We start from the raw sequence: 27,578 nt of genomic DNA, 5'->3' as shown, positions 1-27,578 counted from the left end.
GGTATATGTTTTAGGGGTTCAAGAGTATTTTAAGGGTGTGTTTGAGGGTGTTGGGGTATATGTTTTAGGGGTACAGGGGTATTTTAATGGTGTGTTTGGGGGTGTTGGAGTATATGTTTTAGGGGTACAGGGGTAGTTTTGGGGTTCAGGGATAGGTTTGGGGTACAGGGGTATTTTTAGGGTTTAGGGAAAGGTTTGGGTTTTGGGGTACAGGGGTATTTTTAGGGTTCAGGGCTAGGTTTGGGTTTTGGGGTACAGGGGTATTTTAGGGTTCAGGGGTAGGTTTGGGTTTTGGGGTACATGGGTATTTTTAGGGTTCAGGGGTAGGTTTGGGTTACAGGGGTATTTTTAGGGTCAGGATGGGCTATTGTTTAAGGGTGCTGGGGTATTATAAGGAGTAAGGGTGGGTTATGATTTTGGGGTGCAGGGGTATTTTAAGGGACCAGGGTTGTTGTTTTTTTAGGGTTTATAGGGTAATGTAAAAAAAAAACAAATATATATATATATATTAACTTCTCAAGCACGCAGTAGAACAACACGCTTGACGACACCATGTGCTGGCCAAAATTCTTTTATTGAGTCAGCCCCTCGTCGCGTTTCGCCTGACCTGCAGGCTTGATCACCGAAGGTTTATGCTTTGTGGCGGCCATTATAACCCATGTGCAAAACACCCCGATCACGTGATAGTAAACTACAACGCGATAGACAAAAATAACAGACTCGTAGTTCTGGCTGAGTTACACATTGTCATCGAGTCATTAGCGCTCTTAAATTAAACGCATAAGTTGTGGATTGCATGATTTAAATACTTTTTACACAGTGCAAAAATTGTATACATGCGTGCAAGTTATTGGCATAGTTATTGCAGCGATTGTAAAATTAGGCTGGAGAAAACCATGTTGCCCCTGTACCATAGCCCGATTTTTCAGGGATGCCACATTATCGACTTGCTCAACACTTTTGTACTGCCCCAGTGGGCGTATAATTCTGTGCATAACTCAGAAGGAATCCCATTTCATTCCTAATTGTATTAAGCCTCTAGTGGGCTTATACTGTCTTATGTCTATCACTGAACAATGTGAAAAATCCCATTCATCCCCGTGTTGTCAATTAATTACATTAAAAGACCATACATTAAAACCTTAAAGTAGTGCTTAAAAAAGGTTGCTGTTCCTAATTCCAAAATTCATTTCATATCATAAAACGGTACTGTTCATAAATGTGTGATCAGGTCCTCTTCCACATTTAGACCCATCGGTGCCCTAGTATTTAGTTCAACAATATATCACGATTCCAGACGTCTCAGTTTTTTCAGTCTGTCCCCACCTCGCGAGGGGCTGACTCAATAAAAGAATTTTGGCCAGCACATGGTGTCGTCAAGCGTGTTGTTCTACTGCGTGCTTGAGAAGTTAATGTTAAGGACTGGACTACGGAAGTCCTTTTGGCGACGACACACCCGCTGTTTTGGCAGGCGACGGTGTACTCTGTAGTGAGGAGTTGGGGAATATATATATATATATGTAACTATTAAATATATATTTATAAACAAATATAATTATAAATATTTCAATTTAAATGGAAAAAAAGTTTATTTTTTATTTTTTGTAAAACATATTTGTATGTATGTATATATATATATATATATATATATATATATATATATATATATATTCACAGAAAAAACCATAGGTTTTACACACGTTATAGTTAGGAAGTAGCATTTAAAAAACCTATGAAATTCACTGAAAAAACCATAGGTTTGACACATCTTATAGTTAGCTGGAAATTTTACTGACATAAAACCAATGAAATTCCACGTTATAGTTAGTTGGACTCACTATAACTTGCGCGTGCAATGCACTGCTGATGACGTCACATATTACATCACTCATGACATGGTCAGTGACATCACTCATGACATCACTGATGACACCATCCTTGTGACATAGTGACAGACCTCCTTTCACTGTAATGTAATCCTTGAAACACATATTCAAAAATAGAAACTGAAATTAAAAAAAAAAATGCAGATACCCATATCAGTTACAACAAGTAATTCCACCATCTATATACACATCCACTCATACATATACTCACTCATCATATGAAATGATACACCTATACATCCTGTTACACACCGACAATCATCGAAAAGTTACTCACAGACATACTCACACGTGCAAATAAACTATTGAACATCCATTTATTTGAATATAGACTTATACACACACTTCCACCTTACTTCTATTGAAAATTACACATATTTATTCTCTTAAACAATCACATATAGAAACACATACTTATTTAAACAGGAACTCTTTCAATCTCTTACTCTCACATATACTCACTTATATACATCAATATTCACATATACTAGATTAAAACATATGTCGTTACTGATAAAGACACCAGTGAGACAGTCATTCACTCACTAACAAACACATATACACACTCATCCACCCATACAGTCCTGCACATATGCTGTCTTCAAAACACATACAAACAGAGAGTCAGTCACTCATGCATCTATGTGCTAAGTAATACCCCCACCAAACCATATAGACACTCATACTGATACTAAGAGAAACATCTAATAACCCATATACATACGCATGTAGCTACTTACCAACACATGTAGCCACTTATACACAAAGTGAAACACTAATATATATATTTAAATATTTAAACATTACTCACTAATATTTAATTTTCAGAAAGACACATATTCACTGGATGGTGTCATCAGTGATGTCATGAGTGATGTCACTGACCATGTCATGAGTGATGTAATATGTGACGTCATCAGCAGTGCATTGCACGCGCAAGTTATAGTGAGTCCAACTAACTATAACGTGGAATTTCATTGGTTTTATGTCAGTAAAATTTCCAGCTAACTATAACATGTGTCAAACCTATGGTTTTTTCAGTGAATTTCATAGGTTTTTTAAATGCTACTTCCTAACTATAACGTGTGTAAAACCTATGGTTTTTTCTGTGAATTTCATTGGTTTTTAAAATGCTAATTCAGAAAAATGTCGTGTATGCAACCTATACTTTTGGCAATAAAGTTCTGGCAATATTTCTTTCGAAAACAAGCCATTTTCTTCACTGTTCAAGTTCCATAGAGACTCCTTGTAAAGCAATACAGAATTCGAAAGTCTGTACCTTGCTTTTTTTTAAACACATTAAAATTTGTCTGTAAATAAAAATAGCCTTACTAAACTTTCGTGCGCGACCCGGTGTGCGCACTCTCGGCAACAGTTGTCAATAAAATGGATATCGCATTTCCAGGCTTTCGTGCGCGACCGAGTGCGCGCACAGGCCTATATATTTCGTGAAAACGTTGCGATTTGAACTTATTGAAATTCTTCATACACCCCTCAAAGAACTTATAGTACGTCAAAGAGACTGTACCTAGACTTCTTTTTTATTCTTATGAAACTTTTCAGTAAATGGAGCCGAATGTCTTTTTAAACTTTCGTGCGTTACCGGATGTACACACCTTGGTATTTTTTTTAGAAATATAAAACGTTTCATACTTTAACAATTGTGCGCTTAAATCCAGCTCAGAAGATATACAAAATCATGATGGTAGTTGGTTCAACCCGGACCGTTTATTAGAGGTAGATCGTCCGACTCCACCGGAAGACACCCCTAATAAAAAGGACATATATATAAAATGCGGACTAGCCGCTGTATCGTGCTAGCAAACTATAACATATAAATCGTTAGAAAAAACAAAAGGAATCGAGCAAAATCAGTAGGCCACTGATGAGATCTTTTTTTGACCTCGCTAAAATAGAAAAATTAGGAACAACCCCTCATGAGAAATATGAAACTAGTGAGAGAAACCGAGCTCAACGCCATGATGGCTGCAAGACAGCTCGGCTCCGCCGTCCACCCCACCCAAAATAACGACAAATATTATAAAGATACACAACACACCAGCAAAGTAACAGGGTAAAACGTTTTATTAAATAACTATTTACATGGCAGCCTACTGCAACATGAAAACAACACTTTCAATTGGTTCTTAATAGTTTCAATTCTGGAATTTACACGCAGCACTCCACCCACTTCCCTCACTATCTTTTCTACTCTCAGGAGACAACAACGTCCTACATCTTTTGGAAGCCTTTGGTGAAATGGCTACCGTATCTCATTCATCTTCCAAATCTGACCAAAATGATCGACTACCTTTAATAAGAAAAAATAAATCTTTCATCTGGCAATTTTTCACTTATCCTGAAGATCAAAAGAAAGTGAATGCACCAAAAGTAACCTGCACGATATGTGACTTGGTTCTCTTCAGAAGAAATCCAGCAAAAAAATATTTCTTTTCCATACATACCATGGTGCGGCATGTCAAACAAGTGCACCCTCTGCAATTTGCAGAGGCAACGACAAGAGCCCTGGCCACGCTATTACCATTAGAGGTGGCCAGCACATCTTCTGATTGACGACCTGTATCTCCATGCAGTGCAGAGATGGACTTCAGATATTTAACTATATATGGTCTATAACCTATGGTTTTTTCAGTGTTTTTCTTTGTTTTTAATAGCAAATATCAAAAGCTTTTTTGTGGAAAATGACTACAATTAGGTATACATAAGCGGCGTTCATTTATGTTCACCACAGCCATTGTTAAAAGTAAAGTGAAAGTCGCGAAACAGTGGCCACGCCATCTAGTCCCTTTTAGGCCCCATCATGCACGTAAGTAACAGCCATTTTCTGTGTCATGGCCTCTCTGCCCACTGCCAATAGCCTATGATTGTTCAAAATTGGTTCTCTTTGGGTCATTCTCTGTTCACAAATAAGCATAAAGTCGCAATACTCTATTTAGTTTTTAAAAAGGACATATATATAAAATGCGGACTATCCGCTGTATCGTGCTAGCAAACTATAATATATAAATGGTTAGAAAAAACATGAATATAGAGAGAGGAACCGAGCTCGACGCCATGATGGCTGCAAGACAGCTCGGCTCCGCCACCCACCCCGCCCAAAATAACGACAAACACTATGCAAATATTATAAATATATACAACACACCAGCAAAGTAACAGGATAAAACGTTGTATTAAATAACTATTTACATGGAACCTACTGCAACATGAAAACAACACTTCTAATTGCTTCTTAGTATTTTCAATTCTGAAATTGAACACCCAGTACATCCAGAGGTCATGTCCGACAAGTTGTGTGGGGGGATACCTTCCTAATGCCGCCACCCCCACCACCTTCTGTAGGAAGGACTCTGGATATCCCTGCCTTGCACAAATGTCATAAGTTCTGGATGTTGAGAGCAATACTTCAGGGTCCGACAAGTTGTGTGGGGGGATGCCTTGCTAATGCCGCCACCCCCACCACCTTCTGTAGGAAGGACTCTGGATATACTTGGTCCCTGAGAGGCTTCGATGTCCCTGCCTTGCACAAATGTCATAAGTTCTGAATGTTGAGTGCCATACTTCAGGGTCCAAGAAACGCGGACTCGGAGGGGGCGCTTGGCTCCTGCCCCCTCCCCAAGTCTTGTTCCCCTGGTATGGCCTGAGATCGCCCACGACATAGGCGGCCGGCTCCCGGGGTCAGGCGGAACTTCTTGCCTTTTAATGCCTCTTCCATTCTGGACCTTGTCCCACAATCCGTTTGACCTGAAGACACGTCCTGCGGTGCCCTGGTCCAACCATCACATTTACACCGTCTCACCCGCCATCCGGCTGAATTGCACCCACTCTTCCGATACAGCGACAGGCGGCTGCCACGGAGCTCAGGAAATGGCGGTCGGCTCCACAGACTTGGGCCTGGCCTGCAAGGATGGCTCTGGGCAACCCTGGAACTCGGACGCTTGACTGCTAGGGCATGAGCCCCATTCCCAAAAGCGTCCCGTCAGCCTTGAAGATTCTACAAGAGTCACCGAGGCCCCCGACTCCTGCAGACTTCCGGTGGGGAGCGACTGCCATGATTGCTCGCGGAATGGCCACGACGTAGCCACGAGGTGCTCTCATGCTGACGCCAGCTTCAGTCTGAAACATCCAGAAACACTGTAGACTACCAATTCGATCAGTTCCGGTGGAGCCCCAACGACGTATCGCGTTCTTGCGTAATCCGTCATATGACGCGCCGCGTTAGCGCACCCGGAAGTGCTCCGGTGCGCGAGGCGCGAAGCGCAGCTTCCCGGAAGCAATGAGGAGCGCGTAACGTAAGCAATTACATTTCAGTTGGTTCTCCCTCACAATATTTTCAATGTCACATAAAACTCACCCATCACCCACTGCCATCTCTGGCTGTTTCCATGGTAACACCTCATTCTGCACCTGGCTGAAGGCACAGGTCAAAAGTTCATATCTCAACGTTCTACAGCAAAGTAACAACACTGTTTTCCCTCCAGAAACACCTGCCAATCCACAGCTCTGTTACATGTCTTTTTTTTTCACACCCAATAGTACTTTTCGTTTAACATAAACATTAACATGCAACGTACTGTTCAATCTCCACTTCTTACAATCAACCAATCATTTTTATTTTTTAAACCACACCCAGCCTCTTCCTTTTTCTTTATTTAGAATTTCAACTTCTAACTACCATTCCACTTCCAGAACCGATCGGAGGACGACTACAAATCCCTTGAAAATGAAGGTCTGGCTAATAGGACACAGTTATATTCACTGGAGTGAAAAATATGCAGTAAGCAGACGAATTTGCAACCTCAGCTTACCAAATGTACACATAACATGGATTTCCAAAAGAGGATTGAAATGTCACCAATTGATTCCATTGGTGAAAACTTTTATGCATCTCCCAGAACCAGACCTTATAATTGTGCACTGTGGTGGGAACGATCTAGGCACAATCACTGGGGTAGGTCTGGAAATGCTTCTAAAAGACACCTTTCGACAATTGATGACACTTTTTCCTCGATCTGCCTTGGTATATTCCAATATATTTACAAACAACAAGAGAGAGAGGGAGAGTCACGAACACTCTTAGTCCCCAAATTATAATATGTAACAACAACAAAAGAGTGTTCCTGTTCTGGTTAAGGTGGAAAAAGGCACAGAGCACAAGGAAACAACAAAGCCCAATAGGTTTGTTAGGAAAGCCCTCACTCACCGACCTGGTCGGTGACTTGCTTCATCATCGGGCCCCACCGGGTGTGACCGAATGTCACCCCGGTGTGCTTCGACGCCAGAATTACTGCGGAGCTGGTTTTTGTGATGGGAGGGCTATGTGAAAAAGTACGTGAATAGTGTCAAGTGGTGAGATTAAAATTGCCTTGTATGTGTCAAAAATTTAATTTTAATCAAAGACCATCAAGGACAAGGTTAAAAAATGTGTAGGTGAGTAGGGCCAACTAATTGGATGGTCTTACTCCCACTAGCATTAAGTGAAGATGTGAATGGTCAACATGGACATGTTTCAGCCGGTGTGGTATCATTAACCTGGCATTCGTCAGGACCTATGGTGTTAAACCTCGGCGGTATGGGCACTCTAAGGCCCACCCTACCAGAGGACTTGAAAGTTAAAAGTCTGTGAAGTGCAAAAAAAAACGGAGGCGGGCTTCACCACCCGAAGGTAGGACGCACACAACTCCAGCCTCTAAAATTTAGAGACTAAAAATAAAAGGCACTTCACCAGGGATGAAAATCCACCCCATAGACCGCGGGAGGGAGGGGACGGCGCATTTGGCACATCGCCCACGGCGTCCGTCTCCTGCAGATACGCCTAATCGCCCTCGGGACCGGGTCTCGTCGAGACCCGGTCCCGAGGGCGATTAGGCGTATCTGCAGGAGACGGACGCCGTGGGCGATGTGCCAAATGCGCCGTCCCCTCCCTCCCGCGGTCTATGGGGTGGATTTTCATCCCTGGTGAAGTGCCTTTTATTTTTAGTCTCTAAATTTTAGAGGCTGGAGTTGTGTGCGTCCTACCTTCGGGTGGTGAAGCCCGCCTCCGTTTTTTTTTGCACTTCACAGACTTTTAACTTTCAAGTCCTCTGGTAGGGTGGGCCTTAGAGTGCCCATACCGCCGAGGTTTAACACCATAGGTCCTGACGAATGCCAGGTTAATGATACCACACCGGCTGAAACATGTCCATGTTGACCATTCACATCTTCACTTAATGCTAGTGGGAGTAAGACCATCCAATTAGTTGGCCCTACTCACCTACACATTTTTTAACCTTGTCCTTGATGGTCTTTGATTAAAATTAAATTTTTGACACATACAAGGCAATTTTAATCTCACCACTTGACACTATTCACGTACTTTTTCACATAGCCCTCCCATCACAAAAACCAGCTCCGCAGTAATTCTGGCGTCGAAGCACACCGGGGTGACATTCGGTCACACCCGGTGGGGCCCGATGATGAAGCAAGTCACCGACCAGGTCGGTGAGTGAGGGCTTTCCTAACAAACCTATTGGGCTTTGTTGTTTCCTTGTGCTCTGTGCCTTTTTCCACCATATTCCAATATATGCCAAAGACAGAAATGGAATTGGTCCAATCACCATTGTGCACAATTTGAGAAAGCAAGGAGACATGTAAATAAATCTGTTTCTGCGTTCCTCAGAGATTATAGCATGGGTTCTATTTACCACAACAACTTGCGATACCACATGCAAGACGTCTATAGGAGAGACGGAGTTCATTTCACGAATGAGGGAAACAGAATCTTCCTCTGCAACATCAGGCTCTGCATCGGTACTTACTTATAAATGCAGAAAACACTCAATTAACACAATGACTCTTTTCAGAGCCACCTTATATCTAAGCAGTCAAACTTCTGATTTATCTCCATTTTCACACTCTTGTAAAAAGGTGTGCGCGACCGAGTGCGCGCACCACGCAACATTTTTTTTAAAAATATATATATATTTTCGCGTTTAAGGGCCTTACTGCACACCCTGAGAAAACCTACGCAGCAAAACAATCTCTACCTTCTCCCCTTTCCATATTCCAACGCTTTGAAATCAACAATATATTTACTCGCAATGACAAAATGGCGGTCAACACTTCCTGATTTCCTTCGAATCGAACGTTAACAGACGTCACGCAACAAAATTCCGCTCGCGCGCGCAGCCGTTTGGGTGCGCGCACGTGTGCGCGCGTATGGATATATAATTGACTTTAACTTTAATTTCCTCAGCAACTACTGAACGGATTTACACCATTCTAAAAAAAGTGTAATCTGCGAGCCGGACTGTACAGTTTTGCCAAATTTCTTATAAATCCATTCACCCGTTCGACCTGTAGCCGAGTCTAAAGGTCCTATGGAAAATAACATGGAGAAAACATGTTTTGGGACCCCCCTTTTATCTCAGCCCCCACTTGACCAATCCCCCCCAAACTTTTAGGGAAGGAGCGCAGCGGACCGAGCCATCTTCTTTGAGAAATTCGCTAAGATTCTTCAACCAGGGCCAAAGTTATTCCAAATAGAATGTTGAGGATTTCCTATGGAAACTAGGTCCTAACTATAACTACCTACTGGCGACCGCCAGTAGGTAATATATATATATATATATATATATATATATATATATATATATATAGACATATATATATATATATATATATTCACTGAAAAAAACATAGGTTATAGACCATATAAAAACATAGGTTATAGACCATATATAGTTAGGAATTAGCATTTACAAAAGCTTATTTTACTCACACAAAACCATTGAAATTCGCATATATAGTTAGTTGCACTAACTATATATCGTGCACCCGCAATCCACTGCTGATGATGTCACATATTACATCATTCATGACATGGTCAGTGACATCACTGATGACATCACTGATGACATCATCCATTGAGTGTATGTTTCTGAAAAGTTAAAATATGTCTTACATATTGAAGAATGAGTGGATGTATAAGTGTCTGGATGAAGGATTTAGTAGGTGTATGACTGACTGTATGAGAGAGTGATTAAATGTGTCTCACTGAGTGCATGGGTTAGTGACTAAACTGTCTTAATTTGTGCATCATTACATCTGTTGTTCTGTTAACTGCTGCATGTGTTGATCAGTAGCTATATGAGTAACTATATGGGTTATTGATTGGTTGCCCAAGTATTTGTATGGGAGAGTGAGTGTGTGCGTGGGTGGCTGGGAGGTGTGTGACTCTGTGCATAGATGTGTGAACAGTTGATTCACTAGATGTATGGGTTCAAACTGCATGTGGAAACAGCTGTATGGGTGGTTGACTGTGTGCATGAGTGTATTGGTGAGTGAATGGATATCTCAGTGCTACATGTCAAAGTAAGTACATATGTAAAACACAGTACATGTGAGAGTTGACATATATAAATTACTGTGTATAAGAGCCAGTGAATGTGTGAGTGGCTGCATGGATCATTGAAAACTTGTATCAGTGATTGTATAAGAGAGTAAATATGTGTTAGAATATGTTTGAATAAGTAAGGTGTGTATAACTGTATAGTTGAGGAAATGGAGGTGTGATTGATTCTTTGCATGACTGACTAGGTGTATGAGTAACTCCATGGATGAGTGACAATCTGTGAGTGTCTGTTTACACTGAGTGTATCTAAGGTTATATTAGAGTCTGAAGAGGTTCATCGTATTATCACATGAATGATGTCATTTGAGTTGTCAACAGTGATGTCATCAGTGATGTCACTGACCATGTCATGAATGATGTAATATGTGACATCATCAGCAGTGGATTGCGGGTGCACGATATATAGTTAGTGCAACTAACTATATATGCAAATTTCAATGGTTTTGTGTGAGTAAAATAAGGTTTTGTAAATGCTAATTCCTAACTATATATGGTCTATAACCTATGGTTTTTTCAGTGAATTTTCAAGGTTTTGTAAATGCTAATTCCTAACTATATATGGTCTATAACCTATGGTTTTTTCAGTGAATTTCAATGGTTTTTTAATAGTAAATATCAAAAGCTGTAAAATGTATTCTTCTTTTAAAGGAAAAATATATTTTATATGTTTTTAATATAATTTTTTTATGCATCTGCCAAACCCTTACCTCTTAATAGTGCACTGTGGTGGAAATGATTTGGGCACTATGACTGGGATTGGTCTGGAAATGCTTTTAAAGGACACCTTTCATCAATTGATGACACTTTTTCCCCAAACTGCCTTGGTATATTCCAATATATGCCAAAGACAGAAATGGAACTGGTCCAACCAATTTTGTCCACAATTTGAGAAAGCACGGAAACATGTGAATAAATCTGTTTCTGCTTACATGAGAGACTTTAGAATGGGTTCAATATACAACAACAACTTGCGTTACAACATGCAAGACATCTACAGAGGAGATGGTGTGCACTTCTCAGATGAGGGGAATAGAATATTCCTCCTGAATTTAAGACTGTGCATTGGAACCTACTTGTAGGTACCTAAATCAGCCACAGAACCCAAAAGCTCTTTTCAGAGCTACCCTACCTCTGATCATTCAAAACGTTTATCTTTTTCTAACTTTTTTCACTATTTTTCACCAAAGTACGCTTACCGGTGCGCGTACTGGGCGCTCCCCACGCAAATTTAAAAAAAAAAATTTTTTTTGTTTTTTTTTGCTTATATGAGCGTCCTAAGCCCCCCTCAGAAAACCTAGAGGGTCAGGAAGTGTCTACCGTGCCCCCTTCTACCCATTCCGAACATTGTTTGCCCTCCATCTTGTGTCTCAATTCTACCGAAACACAAAATGGAGGACTCCCGTAGCGCTGCCGGTACGCGTACCGGGGCGCGCACCGGTAAGCGCTCGCTAAAAAAAGGTGGGAAAGTAATTTACAGAAAAACCACTGGAGACACTTTCATCAAATATAGAATAGGCCCTACTACATAGCAGTCCCTACCATTTACCCAAATTTGGTGGTATTCCATTGAGCCATTTGGGCTGTAGCCCTGTCTAAATATCCTGAGGTAAATTACATGACAAAAACACATATGAAACTGTTTGAATTTTTAACCAATTAAAATGTTACTTACATTTTGTACTTTTATGTGCTGACATTTGATTGGTTAAGTACATGAATATATATAAAAAATGAGAGGGAAACACAGCCATTTTGACTAACACTACCTAAGGTACATTTGGAAAAGAATTTGACAGAAAACCTCAACTACTTTGAAGAAGGTAAGTTGTTAATTTGAAAGGAGAACTATGTTATGCACTTTAAGTTAATTTTGTAAAACGTTTTCAGATAGTTATATACTGTCCCTCTATAAGAGTTAGACATTGAGAAAGGCTTAATTATTAAAATTATTGATTGAGTTAGGCTTCTGTGGTATAATTATGAATTTACCTAGGCTTCATCACAGGCACTTTTTAATAGTTCTACTTCCTGCCTGAAACCATACAGTGCCCAAAGATAACTTCACTGTTAAAAACTCACAAGTACCTGTCTGAACTTAAACCCAACAGTGCCCTATCTCTACTGATATATTTATTTTTTATGCAATTTACAGCAAGAAAATGGAAGCACAACAAAATGAAAATAATATTTCATTTCAAATTAATATTGAAAACAATCCTAAGGAAGACAAAGAAGAAATAGACTTTTTGGATGACACTGTAGACGAAGACTTAATTAAATGTGTTGAAGAATGTGAATCATGGAATGAAAAGGAGGACATACAAGATGAATTAATGTTGCAAATTCTTTTAGATTTTGAAAAATCAGAACAATAAATTTAAATTTTAAATGTTAAAATTGTTTGAGACATTATTCTTTTTTATATGAAAATTATGAAATAGTACCCAAAAAGATATAATATAAAGTGAGACTTTAAATATACTGTGCAACTTTTTTGTGTTACATAGTAAGTTTCCTCATAGTTACTTGCTTTCTCCAACTATATTATCTCCAATGTGTATTTAACATCTCTTTATCATCTCCTGCCTCCATATTGTTTCTGCTTTCCTGACAGACTATGGTATGAATTCCATATACCACAATAACTTCTGAAACAACATGCAAGATATCTACAAAGGAGACGGTGTATATTAAATTTTAGACTCTGCATTGGTACCTACATGTTGCTACTTAAATAAAATAAAAAAAACAACAAAAAGAACAATCAATAAACATACAATATTTGAAAAGTCTATCATTCTTTTATATATATATATATATATATATATATATATATATATATATATATATATATATATATATATATATATATATATATATATATATATATATATAAATAATGTACTTTTACAAAGTATATGCCTTCACCACGCATGTCTTTGCATTGTGATGGCATGCGTGGTAAAGGCATATTGGGAGTATATTTTTTCGGGATAATGGTATTTCGTTGTTTTGGTTGTGCGTTTTCAAAAATGCGGACTTTGGTATGCAGGATGTTATCCTGCGGGATATCGTCATATATTCGTATTTTTACCTGGAAGGTGCCGTGTTTGACGTAAGGTTGGACATAAGACGTCAATAAGAACTTTCACTAAGAACTGGCAGTTCTTTCAGGACTCGCAGGAGTTCTAGAACAAATCAAAACAAAGGCAGGGGGAATTCCCGGGTTGCTGTAGGTTTGGTTTTTTAAAGAACTGGTTGTACTTTCTAGGAGTCTAAGGAAGTAGCCTTGCCGTATTTGGACTGTATTGGCTATTACTAAATATGGATATGATTCCTTTGCCTTTATAAGGATATGATTTGTTATAACCACATAAGGGCATAAATCGGGAATATTTAATTAGGGTCCTATATACGTTTACAACACCCACTCCAAGTATAATGTCCATCATTACTAAATACTAAGCAATATATAAACATATAAGTATCCTGCTGCTTTGGTTCCCTTTGCCGATATCGCAGCGCTCAAACGGGTGCGGCGCCCTGCAGCAGAACCACGCTGCTCACAATTCACATACAATTCCTCCAGCAGGAGAAATAATTGGGTCGCACTCCACAGGTCGTTTTGCAATTTTTTTCTTTTATTTTCTTTACATTCTCATCAAGTTTAAAGGCAGCTGTAACGATCTACGCGTTTCGGTTTTCCCAAAACCTTGCTCACGATCAACCGGCCACTTGGCTCCCCCCTGTTTGATATAGTTAATTACATCTCACATCACTTCCTGTTGGGGATAGCCAATGCCTCTATGCTTTCTGGGATATGTAGTTTTTCTATTACATCTTATAATTAATTCATTACCATATTGCTAACACTATGCTGTTTTGTTGCTTATATCAACTCAGTGTGCATATTCATTACATTTCAATTGGATCCCTCTAGTGGGATTACATTACTTTTTGGTATACTTCTGTTGATCCATAATTTCAACTTTATATATATCCCCCCATTGGTTGAATATTATTAAATTATATACCATCTCATTTTCACCATAAGACATTATCTGCAATTGATTTGCCCACTTTTTTATATGACACTGTGTCCATTAATTTTTCTCTCTTTCATACCCTCTGTGGGATTTTGTATATATATGTGTATCGATTTGGCATATAAGTATGCATGTGTTTTCCAGCCCAGCCCAAAATACATCAAATGCATTTGAAATGGTATAGATACACTAAAATGAGTATTATACTGTACGCTTTAAGCAGTGGTATCATTCAGATAACATTTTGTTCATTTAGAATGTTGACTAAATGAATCACAAAAATCTACATTTATGAAATGGCTCTTAATACAAAAAAAAAGGTCAAGACCATTTCATCACATATCTATACAAGATTGTAAATGTGCTAGAGGCTGATTCAAAATATTGTCTCTAGAGTCTCTAAGAATAGAAGTTCTGTTCTCTAAGAATAGTTCTACTTTAAGCAGAGTACCTTGTGCCAAAAAAAAGTAAATATTTTGGAAATCGGGGAAACATAATTTCGCTTTCATGGGAAAAGTAGTTCCAAATGTTTTCAGCAGTGCTTTTTATCAAAACTGAAGGCCGAATTCAAAGTTCAGGGAACGCTGTGTGCTCGCTATTTCATTTAGTATTCTCGTTGTTAGGAGAGAACATTACCTCAGATAGGCCAGCAAAAAACGCGTCTACCACAGTAGGTGAAAGTTGGGCCAACTCCGAAAAAGTTGAAATAGTGCATATATGCGACGCATTGCCATCATCGTTGTCTAGATCAGCAATGTTCACGGAAGGTTGTACCTGTGTGGTGCTGCTTTCATCTCGTACTTCACCGCCACCTAATCGTAATGGTGATGTCTCAATGAAGGCCGTCATCAGAATCGGTAGCCGCTGGGGACAACACGTTGCATGAGTCGTTACCAGACAAAGCAAAGCATCGATTTCCATTGGTACTACTGATGGTAGTGTAAGACAGACGTCCAACACGCATTCTTCTCCGCATAGCAGACATCCAAGCACAGGTAAGATGCAATTTTGCCAAATTGGCCTGAATGAAAGAAACCAGGTAGTATTCAGATCTCTTAGCCGGGCCAATCCGAGGACCTTAGTGGTACGGTCTCGGTATCGTATTGCTAGGATCGTTTCTTCCATCATAGCCTGAGTTTTGTCTGTGACTTGGCTTGCCATATCGGAGCAGACGGAACAAAAATAAAATTCCTGCTACGAGTCCCAAAATAAGAGGTAGGCCACCGAAAAAGGAATGCACGAAATTCGGGAAGATGCCCAGAACTGTTTCAAATCGTGATAACAGTCCCGAAAAAATTGTCTTAAATACATGTGCGATGCCACTGGTATCTGACGTGTTTAAGATTTGGCTCAACATTTCTACGAAATGCACGGGGCTATTTGTCGATAATTGGGTATGTATCTCTGCAGCTGTCCTTGCAACTTGCAGGTCATATGTCTCTTTGGACGAGGTTAAAGGCACAGTTGTTTGTAAAAGAATAGACTTCATTCTGCTTAAAGTATCAATTCGAATAGAAGAGATATTCACAGAAGGCCATATTGCTGCCTCCATGTCTGGATTGCTGTTTGGATACAATACTTGCATACAACAAATGACCCTGGAAGTAACGCTCACGAGATAGGCTTTTCCTGGCATCATGCCACAACAGCTGTGGTCACTTAATATAACATAGCTACCGTTGGAAAGTTGTCTGAAAAAGGGCTCTATCTGTGTAGCAGGGGTGCCGTGCAGATGGCATGAAAGGTTGTTTGATGAACCTTCGCAGGCTCCATGCAAGTTAATACCTTGACACAGAAGTGTACCGCTTAGTGGTTTTTTACAATTGTTACCACTAAGAATTACCTCCTTTTTCCCTTCACTGTAACATCTATGTGTATATGTTAAATTCCAGGTCGATTTGATGTATTCTTTACCCAACCTTTCATACAGGCCTGCTGGTATATACTTTTGGCAGTATGGAAACTGAAAAGTTGTTATCGGGATTGTAATGGTGCCATGTACTATCCATTCAATGACAGGTCTTTCTGACATTGTCAATGGTAATCTTTCTAGTTTTTCAATGCTCAGCATTGTATAGTCTGCTCCTTTTTGTGCCAACGAGATTTGTCTATCAATTAGGTTAAAGATAGAAAATAATGACGTTGCTTTGATTAGACGGCATGGCACGTAGCCTGAACGGAGGTTTTGTAACGTCCAGCCTAGCTATACAATAGAACGTAATTGGGATTGACCATGTTGTAACATTAGCATATCCTGTTCTATTATATCAATAGCAGATGATACAACGCTGTCCAGTGAATACATTCTGGAGGACAGAGTCGTTAACCCATTGTCCACTACAGAAAGTGATTTTTCCAAATTAATACAATCAATTTCTCGTATTTTTTCTGCAGTTTCAATTTGTGTTACTTTCCAAGCTTCATTGTAAGCTGGGTATATACCGGCATATATAAAACGTTTTTGACGCTGTTTGCGAGGTCCCATTATGAAATCTCGCAAGTCAGCACCTTCTTTAAGTAAAGTTAAGTGTTGCTTAATTTCGGGAAGTGTGGATCTCTGTAGCCAATCGAGGCATAGTTTTCCTACACTATATGTTGTAACTATCCCTGGATCTTGTCTTTGGGAATATCTGGGGTCTGGCCTGTTCTGTTTGAACCCTGTATTTTGTTCAGGAATCTATCTTGACAGTTATTAGTGTCTGTGGGCCAGATCAACCATTTGTTCCAATCAGGAATTGTTCTGTTTTGTTTCAAAATATAGGACACGTCTAACCCCTCATCTGTAGTGGTGTTTCTATCAGGCATAGGCTTTGGTATAGACGGGTTGTTTAAATCTTTTATCTTAGCTAGGCCAAGACAGGTTGTTCGTTGAACGGTGTCATTCAGGAACGTTATTTGTTCTGGGATCATGCAGGCTCTAAATAATGATTCTAGATCTTGTACCTGCCACTCTTTTGTACCCCAGATGGTTTTTGTCTCAATGTTATTTTTCCAAAATTCAAAACCAAATGTAGACATTTTTTCATAAAATGTTTCAGAATAAATCAGTTTAGTATTTGTCAACGTGGTTTTCACTCCTGTCTTATTTAACATTTTGAAAAAAAAAGTTTCTGGATTAGTGTAATTAAACCCTGAGAAGTATGGAAATTTCTCAAAAAATGTTTTTTAACTGCCTTTTGGCGGAGTTGGACAATGTTCCCATTGATTATAACTGAAAACATTTCTAGGATTAGCAGATTTATGCAGATAATGATGCCCAAAGTGATTGAAACAATGCATTTCCTCATAATTCGATGAACCCTGTAAATAATCATGTTCTGTAAATTTTGCTGACATTTCTAAATCTGACATCATATTACTAATATTTTCATAGTCCCAATCATCAGAGAAAGTACTAGGTGATACAAAGTCACTTAAGGAGATCTTGAATTGGTGTGGATATTTCAAGAGCTCAACCGGGCCATAGATTTCATAGTCAGTTTTATCCCATGCTATACCACCAGGTATAGGGATGACTGTGATGTTCACTGATGATAGTTCTCTTTTTTCGATGTGAGAGGATCTGTGTGGTTTCAGGACCAAGTTGATGTTCTGATTTGCTGTGTCCATTGTACTATCGTTTCCATCAATAAATCTACCCAAACTTAAAACCAAGATGAGCCACAGAAGGAGGAAAAGTACATCTAACACAATCCATAATTTAATCCATGGTGAAGTTAGATATGTTTCTCTCAGTTGATGAAAGAGCTCTGTAATTTTTTCTTTGAAAGTTTTTGTTGCTGGCTTGTCTCCATGTTCGCTTGGATCATCGGAAAAGTCATCAAAGTTGATAAAATAGCCAGATGCAGTTCTGTCAATTGGTGGAATTGCTTCCTGATTTCCATTGATCTTTGGATTTTCTTTTGTTACATTTGTATAGTCCGAGGCTACATCTTTGTGGACAGGTGTTTCTTGACGAACTGTTGTGATTTGGGTATCAAGAGGCACAAGTTCCATGGTTTTGTTGCATAGTCCTTTTTTATTCACTGAAGGTTTATCAAAAGTGATTAGTCTCTCAGTTTGAACCTCTTGGATTGTAGCAAGATTTGGTCTTCTGCTATTTCTTGGGAGTCCACTGGGCCTACTACTTATTATTGGCCACATGGTTGTGGTTTCACCAGGTCGATTGATACAACTCGGTTCTCCTTTTTACCAGCAAGGGGCGGTAGTACTACTGATCTTGTTCCGCTGACAGCTAAGACAGGTACTGCTTTTCTGTAAGAAGGCCCAAATTCCTTCTTCACCGCAATCTTTTCTCTGACTAGATCCCCAATCTTTGGAATCCAGACAGGTCTTGCTGGGACAGGTGGTTTTTCTTTAGTGGTCGTTGGCTTTTGCTTTTCGTTACTTAGACTTTTTCTTGTTTCATTTAAGTCCTGTAAAACAGCCAAACGATCTTTAATATCAAAGGTTTTTTGTTTCACCACTGAAGTCTGACAATCCAAATCCTGGATGATCATTCTAGTACCAAATAAAAGTTTGTACGGACTGATACCTCCTAGAGAATTTCTTGGCATGTTATTAAGACTGCGTTGGACACTTATTAAATGTTTGACACACTCGTCACCTGAACCTAATACCCTCGCTGTTACAGATTGCTTTATGTCACGTTTTTTTCTCTCCACTACCGCATTTCCCTCGGGATGGAATGGACTAGAATACTGCAATGCAATGCCCATGCTGGCCATGGCCTCCTTGTAAACCCGAGAGCTAAACGCAGGACCCTGGTCAGAATGTAGCACGCCAATTGCGTATGTGCCAATAACGACTTGCAAATCTTTTATAACAGTTTTGGCGTCAGCCAAGCGCTGGGGCCACATCCAAATGAATCTCGTCTTAATAATTATGGGATCGCATTTTTCCGTCTGGATGTCTGCGCGTAGATAGCCTGATGCTGTCTAATAGTGGTGTCTGGGCAGGTGTCTGGTCCAGTTCACAACTGTGATCTCTGTTGCAGTCCTGACAATTCTTTGCAAAGTTATAAATTTGCACGCTCATCCCCGGCCACCAGTATTTTAATTGTAATTCTATTAGAGATTTCAGGATCTCTTGATGCCTCAGACCCAATCCCATGTGTGCTTCTTGTATCAAGAAGATTCTCCGGTTCGTGTTTGGAATTACTCTATCCCCCACTCCAGGGATTTGAGCAAACGGAACGGAGTTCGCATCAATTATGTATGTATTGCCGAGTGGATAGTTTAGAGGTAACGCCGCATAATTACCTTCCATTGAGGCTTTTACTGCAAGCAGCGTTTCGCCATCTATTTGTTTTTTCATATGCTTTTTTTGTAGCTACGGAAGCCGAGTGTTCAGCTGCCGCTGTGGCTCTGTCAGCCAATGAATTCCCTGCAACGTGAACGCCATCACGTTGAAGACTCCGCGTATGTATCACGTGAGTCTTTTGTAGTTCTTTATGTAAAAGAACTACTTGTTCCCATAGTTTTTTATGCTTTATTGTGGCACCTGTCTCATCTTTGTAACCGTTTTTTATCCAGGCCTGCATGGAATCATTGAGGGACCGGACGCAGTAAAGTGAATCGCACACTGTTAGTGTTGGGAATTCGCGATCGGCATTTTCAAGCGCCATCTTTAGAGATCTTATTTCAGTTCGCTGAGCTGTAAAGTTTATGAGTGATTCAGTTTTAGTGATCATCGTTCTGAATTTACCTAAGCGCCAGCGACCTTTAACAATAGCGAACGCAGCATTGTAAATTTGTTTTTCCTCAACATAGTGTTGTGCAAATCTGTCCCTGTAGATTACACAGGTGTACTGTTCTAGAGGCAGAATTTCGATTGACAGAGGGCATTCATGTTCATATTCCAGATATTCTAGTTTTTTCATTTTCGGATCAAAAGCGTGTTTCACGTCTTCAGTAGCAAGAGAATTTTCCCATTGTATCCATTTTGGATCTAGAGCTATAGCATTTGGAATGCCTGGTCTTGTTACTGCCTTAAGGGCTGATACTGCTGTTAAAACAGATATCCTTTTCCCTTGGGCTAGGGCTCTTTCTTTTGCTACAGCAGTTTGAACCGCAGTTAGATTTTTTTTTTCAGTAGAACTGAATTTCATTTCAGCTTGTGTGTACAAGTGTGATTTGTAAGCTATTGGTACCGTTTGTCCCTCATTAGAGGTCAGATATGTGAATCTGCATCTTCCTGGGATGACTCGGATTACAAGGTTGCGTGTGTTTGCAGTTTTGTTTTAGTTAACATGTCTGTCTGTAATGATCTTAAAATTTCTGTGTGTTTTTGAGTCCAAATAATTGGTTTAAAATCAGGTTTTATTAGTTCGTAGAGAGGTTTAACCCTCTCTGCATAATTTAGAATGTATGTTCTTCTGAAATTCAGGAAACCTAGTATTGATTGTAAGTTTTTCAGCGTTTTTGGAGCTTGGAGTACAGAACACTTCTCTAAGAAGTTGTCTGCTAGGCTTTTGCCTTCACTTGATAATTCATATCCTAAAAATAGGACAGTTAGATGGGCAATTCGTGATTTTTTAAAGTTAAATTTGTACCCTTCAGATGCGAACCCAAGTATTATGGTGTTCACTCTTTTCAAGTGAGTCTCCAGGTCATTGTCTGTAAGATAGATGTCATCGACATAAGATAATGCCTCATAATCATATATTTGTAGTAACTCTGTTACCCTGGCTGAAAATAATCCTGCGCTGTTCTTGAATCCCTGTGGGAGACGACAAAATTGTTTTTGGGTCCCCAAGCTGGAGAAAGCGGTCAAATATCTGCTTTCAGGTGCTATGTTTTGACAGAAGAAATCCTTTGAAATATCTAATGTTGTTTTATATTTCTTGCGCACGATGTTATTCATTAGTGCTGCACTGTGTGAGTTTTGTACTGCAAATGTTTTACAGCAGGAGTTTGTGTCTGTAGTCCAAAACTAAACGATATGAATCGTCTGGCTTGGAGACAGGAAACAAAGGATTGCTCATTTGTGAGGTGCATGTTTCAATCACCCCCTGATATTCAAGTTGATCTAACATTTCTCTTACTTGTTTTTTAGCTTCTTGCTTAACAGGATACTGCCTCTGTGCAGTAGGTTGATTTTTTAACTGGATTTTATGGTGAGGAGAATCCTCATCCCATCCTACATGATTTTTATATAATGCAAGGGCTTGGGCCACTGCCCATTTTCTAACAAATGTGTATTTTTTATGAATTGGAATGTTATTTGAGAAGGCAGACATAATCATTTCTTCGCCATGTGGGCACTCCCTGACACACTCTGGTGGCCAGTCTTTCTCTGCCAGAAGGATATCATAGCCTTTAGATAGATTCTCCCAAAAGAGACCTTTTATTTTCCTAGTTTTATCTCCCTCTATACTTAATGTTATTTTATATAGTTTATGGGGCACGCTCAGTCGGGTGTCTGCAGTTTCCACTTGAATGCATTCATTTGTGTCCACTGTATCCAGAAGATTCATTAGGATCTTGCGAGCTATGGTCACTTCTGCTGCGCTGTCTAGCATTGTCTGGGCCTACTCTCCGTTTTTCAGTTGTGTCCTCAGGACTCTCGGCATGTTTTATTTTAATACTGGCTACCTTCTTTCTGGGAAATTGTTTTTTTTAACTTTGATGAGCAGGTTCCTTGTCTTTGGACTTGACGTGCTCTTCTTTATGTTCTGACCGTCCTCTTCTTTCCGATTTCTTTGAGGAAGTCTGAAAAGATCGAGAGGGACGTGTATCAATATCTTGATATCTGTCAGGTTTTCTCAAATTGTCCCTATTTCTAAGGTTGTATCTTTTTTCAGAGGGCTCCCGTTGTGGAGACTTGCCCCCCCCCCCCCTTCTGGAGATTTATTTCTTCGTTGGGGAGGCCTTCCTCTGGACTGAAACTGTTTTTCTCTGGGAGTGGTTTGTTTATTACCCTCCCACTTCTTCTTTTGGGAATTGAGATTATTTTTAATGAAAGTCTTTTCAGGATTTTCAATTAGTTGGGGTTTTACTGGTTTACCACCCAAGCTATCTCTACCTAATTCTTCATAGTATTTTTCAATTATTTTAGCAAGTTCAAAAGGTTGGTCTGCTATATCCGTCTCTTTCAATTTTTGGTGGATCGCCACACATGCTGCTTCTCCTTTTATGTTGGCTAATAATATAGCCGAGACCTGTTTAAAGTCTTTCAGTAATTTCATACCCAGAGTTAAAGCAGGTTCTGGACCGTATTCATTTTGAATCTGTCTTAGTACGTCTGGTATAACCGCCATAGACGAAACACCATGTTTTTTTGTGTAGATAGAAGCAAAGACTGTGCCCCAAGTGTCACAGTCCTCCACATGTGGTGCGATTCCAATTGGGAGACAGATAGTCAGAATTCTGTGTTTTTCGTGAGGGGTAGGATCTGGAAATACTGCCTCTATTTGAGTGATTTTTGAGCTAACCAGAATGGAATTTGTTCCCGTTTTGCGGGTGTTTTACCAAGACATGATTTTATATTCTGTGGTGTAATTCTATTTGTGTTCCCCTGTTGAGGGGTATTTTGTGGAATTTTAATTGCAGGTTGGACTGTTGAAGTCCGCATGACATATTGGACCAATTGTCTATGTATTTTAATTAGTTGTTTTAACTGACCCAAAAGTTCTCTGTCTGACATTGTTTCAATGTCGGGGTGTGCTGTCTAGCTGGCTAGAACCGGCCATGTGGCTCCTGGTCTACCTAGTGGACGGAGCCTGGTAATGTGATTTTGATGTTTTAGGGCGCCATTAAACCAGAGCAGGTGCTCTTGGTATGTTAGTGGAATTTCAACTTCCTCGAAAGGAGAGTATTCCTCTGGAGATTCCGCTATTTTGTAGTAGTGGAACTCGTGTGTTATAGCATGTGCTGCCGGGAAATTTATCCAGGAATAGAATACCTCTGTCTGCCGATATTCATGTGCCTCTACCACAAATACGACCGTACCACCTCTTGATGTTACTCCATTCTCTATAAGTTTTATAGTTATGGTTTTTCTTATATTGACCGGGATGATTATTGCATCCGGGTCGTTATCTTCATTAAACCCTGTAAGGTCTGCACCTGGTTGATTCGCATCTACTGCGGCTCCACCGGTTTCGTTGTTGTCGCCGTTATTTGACATTGTTTAATGAAAGTTTTTGCAGAGCAAGTTTTGAGGAAACAAAGATTAGGTGCACAATATTTTCGAACACTGTATTCTTCAATGTTGACTAAACCAAAAACGAATACATAGGAATCTCTTCCTACTAAGTTTTGGCGGATATTAACCTTTCACCCACTCCAGACGTCTATTGGAGTTTTTATGGGAAAAAGGGGTCTGTGTGAAAAAGCACGACTGAGTTACTCTAGTATCTTGCGTTAGATTATCGCCTTACCAAACGTTAGGAGCCATGTAGTGTAGTTCCTATATTCCCAATAGGCTCTGCGCATATGAATAACATAAACAGCATTTTAGACGTAGGACTGAGGTCGACTAGGTCTCTACTGAATATGTTAGACTTAATTAGGTATGCCAGCTAGCTCAGAGGTCACTAGAAACTTTCTCGAATGAACAGGGAGGAGTTAACTTCCCTGATTAAACAAGAAGGGATTCGTTTTTGACAACCGCATAAACATGACAACTTTGCTCCCTCCAGAATAAGGAGTATATCTCCAGAGTCGTGTGAAAACAATAGATAGCTATTTCACTCAGTCAATCGTGCATACTTAGTTTCACCAGAGTGCAGAGAAATAGAGAGACGGGCGGTTTCAATAAAAGGTGTTATTTATTGAGCAGTCTTCTTTCTCATGCAAGAGAAGTGAATTGCCACAATTGCAATACTTATTATAAAGTAAAGTGCGTACAGTAAAAGGAGTATTATGAAATAATACTGTAAAAGCATTGATATGGTTTCTGAGCCATATGATACTTAAAACGGATAAAATATATACAATTACATACAATGATAAAAGTTGACTAAACGTACTCAACTGGTGCTTCTAAATTACGCCTACCCCAGTGTACCTAACCTAAGCCTAGTACGTGGGAAGGAGTAAGGGAGTTGCAGTTTAAGTTAAGTTAGTTTTGCCAAGAATCTTAATCAAGAATTCTCTAAGGACCTAATCAGCTCTGTACCTTGGTTTTAGAATGAAGGAGGTCTTGTATCTCGTTCTCAGGACTCAATCTCCCAGTAACCCGCAAGGGTGACTGGAAACACTGAAGCTGGATTTTCTCGGCAGGAGAAAAGACAGCATCTTTCTCAGTGCTTCAAATGGGAGGGACGTCTTCCTTCGGCACTCGCATCAGCTGGGCTTCGGGTAAGTAGATAGCCGCTCTGCTCCAAACCACTGTGTGTTGCTCAAGGCAAATGCTGGTGTATTTATACCTGGAAGGTGCCGTGTTTGACGTAAGGGACATAAGACGTCAATAAGAACTGTCACTAAGAACTGGCAGTTCTTTCAGGACTCGCAGGAGTTCTAGGACAAATCAAAACAAAGGTAGGGGGAATTCCCGGGTTGCTGTAGGTTTGGTTTGTTTAAAGAACTCGTTGTACTTTCTAGGAGTCTAAGGAAGTAGCCTTGACGTATTTGGACTGTATTGGCTATTACTAAATATGGATATGATTCTTATGCCTTTATAAGGATATGATTTGTTATAACCACATAAGGGCATAAATCGGGAATATTTAATTAGGGTCCTAGATACGTTTACAACAACAACAACAACAACAAAAAACTGACTGTCAGTGGTCTGTAGAGTAAGAGGACTATGTGTCTGAAAAAACAGAAAATGTCACTGTGTACAGGAAATGAATCCCATCAGCCCACCCAACTGGCGGAGCATCATCATCTGGGATTGTTGTGGAAACTCGTATGGTTACGGAGTAACACTTTGCTGAAATAGTGTGTTAGTCTCCACTTCACTGAGACCACCAGCGATGGATCCAACCATAGAATGACAGCGAGGGATAGAATGGTGTGGGATATTTAGTTGCAGTGAGGAAAATGTGTAAACAAAAAGTGTGTAATTTAAAATTGGCTACCGTGACAGCAATGAATAATTTTAATAGGGAGCAATCAAGGTGTCAATATTAAAACAAAGTGTATGACAGTTTGACAAAATAACTGTCAGGGAAAGATGGTATAGTGGTCAACATGTTTCTGCCATTTACTAGGGGTATTTCATACTGGCTTTCATCAGGACCTAATAATACACTACTGCAAAAAAAGGAAAACAGTGCAAAACAAAGTATTTACACCAAGATAAATTATACCGGGTATATTGTTGAGGTTGGAAGATCTTCTACGTCTCTTTGTCTGGTTCAAAATCCTATTGGATTCTTTCCTGCAAGATTTACAAGCAAAAAAACAAAATTGTACATGTAACAGACACAAAAAATACATTTTCTAACCTAATGTTAGATGTCACTCTTACGTCTAACTTCAAGAGATAATTTAATTGATGAAAAACAGCTTAATGTAACTCACCCAAAAATCCTTGGGAGTAAGCCCCACCTCTCCTGGCCACTGCTCAGGAAATGGAAGCCCCGCTCTAAATCAGTGAAAAAATAAAAGTAACAATTTGATGGTAGTATAGGTTCTAACTCTAGGAGATACCAAAACCCATTTGTTCACTGTATTTACTCAATAGTTTAATAGAACCTTGGCATTTGATTTCTGAAACACCACAGACGACTTGATCCACTGAGCCCACACCTAACGACGACATTGTGTGTTGATATTATTTATAGATTTAGCCAAACTGCCAATTTGAACTCTAATGAAATCCTGATGTATTTAAGAAAGATGGCAGGGTAACACTTCATTACAGAACTCTTTAGCAAAATAAGGTTCAGTCTAAGTATTTTTACAACCAAATGGCAAGAAAATACAAAGACCCGCTGTAGTTCTGCAGAGCGCCCAATTTCCTGCTGTCTCTTACCTCTCCGTCGGTACCTCTGGCCTCATCCTAAGCCAAGGGGGGAGGTACCGACTGACCAAGGAGGTTCGTTGTTTCTAGTCTGTTATAGCCAATCACAATTTCTTGACAGAACACGTGGTCATGCGGACCGCAAAGGGCACCGCGTATTATATGTTACACCCTGGTCCGCTATTTAACTTAGGCGTTAAACTAGCATGGGGCGTGCTGCGATCGATGGCTTAAAATCCTTCTTGTGAGAAGAAGAGCCTAACTGAAGCCCAATGTGCAGACGTCAATGAGGAAAGTAGTAAACACAAAGCGTCTCTAAAACCCAAAGTTCATCAGGGTACGTATACAGCATACCGAGGCTATGCCGCTTCACTGTTAGAAAAACAGTAAACAGAGCCCGCGACCGCTGATTGGGCAATGCTGTGGCCAATAGTGGGAGGTGGCTCAGATTTCTCACTTATTTACCTTTTCGGCTCCAAATACGCCATATGGGCTAATGTGATACGGCAGCAGAAAGAGTAGAAATACACGCCGTAGTTTGATGTAGCATGGACATTTATAAAACAATGCCGTTCCTACGATAGGCGGATTGGAAAAAACAACAAACAAACAACAAACATCCGTTGATTAGGCATTAGTAATCAATCGCGGAAGGCGGCAAATGGAAATACAGGGTCCATTGAACGAGTCTCAAGCAGCATAGCGAAGGCTATTTAGGACCTATCAACAATCACTAGACCATGTAATTATAATTCTAACGCCTGAGCGTTGAATGTGGAATCATGACAGAAACTCTATTGCACCCAGATAGACATACCAACCTTGTGAGCCATGTTAAATGAACAGGAGCAAGGCCAACGTCAGGGTTAATTATCTGTATAGGGGGTGACTATGCAGGAAAAAGAACCTAATAGCAATAGTGGTTATTTGTAATATCAGGGTGCTAACTCACAAAAACCGTCCTACAAGTCCCAAAAGGAGTAAATTGGCTAAGCAGTCTGAACCAGAATATGACTAGTGACCGTCAGCAATCTATTTGATGATCTGGTAGTTTGACTTTCTGACTTCATTTGACGTGTATTATATACGTTACATATCACTTTAGATCATAGACCATGTCTAGGACTGATGGTATTGTTGATGGATAGAACAATACATCTTTAGATGGATACCCACGGTATTTCATCACTCAGTCCCTGTGTGTCACTTTTAAGTCTATAAATCCATTTCTGTTCTCTGACGAAGAGAAACCTTGTGATGTCTGTAATATGGGATGGTATCCCCAGTTTTTCCAGGACTGTCCAATTCATTTCATCA

The sequence above is a fragment of the Lissotriton vulgaris genome, chromosome 6 (assembly GCF_964263255.1).
Source record: "Lissotriton vulgaris chromosome 6, aLisVul1.2, whole genome shotgun sequence".
Classification (NCBI taxonomy): Eukaryota; Metazoa; Chordata; class Amphibia; order Caudata; family Salamandridae; genus Lissotriton; species Lissotriton vulgaris.
This window is presented reverse-complemented; position numbering follows the sequence as displayed.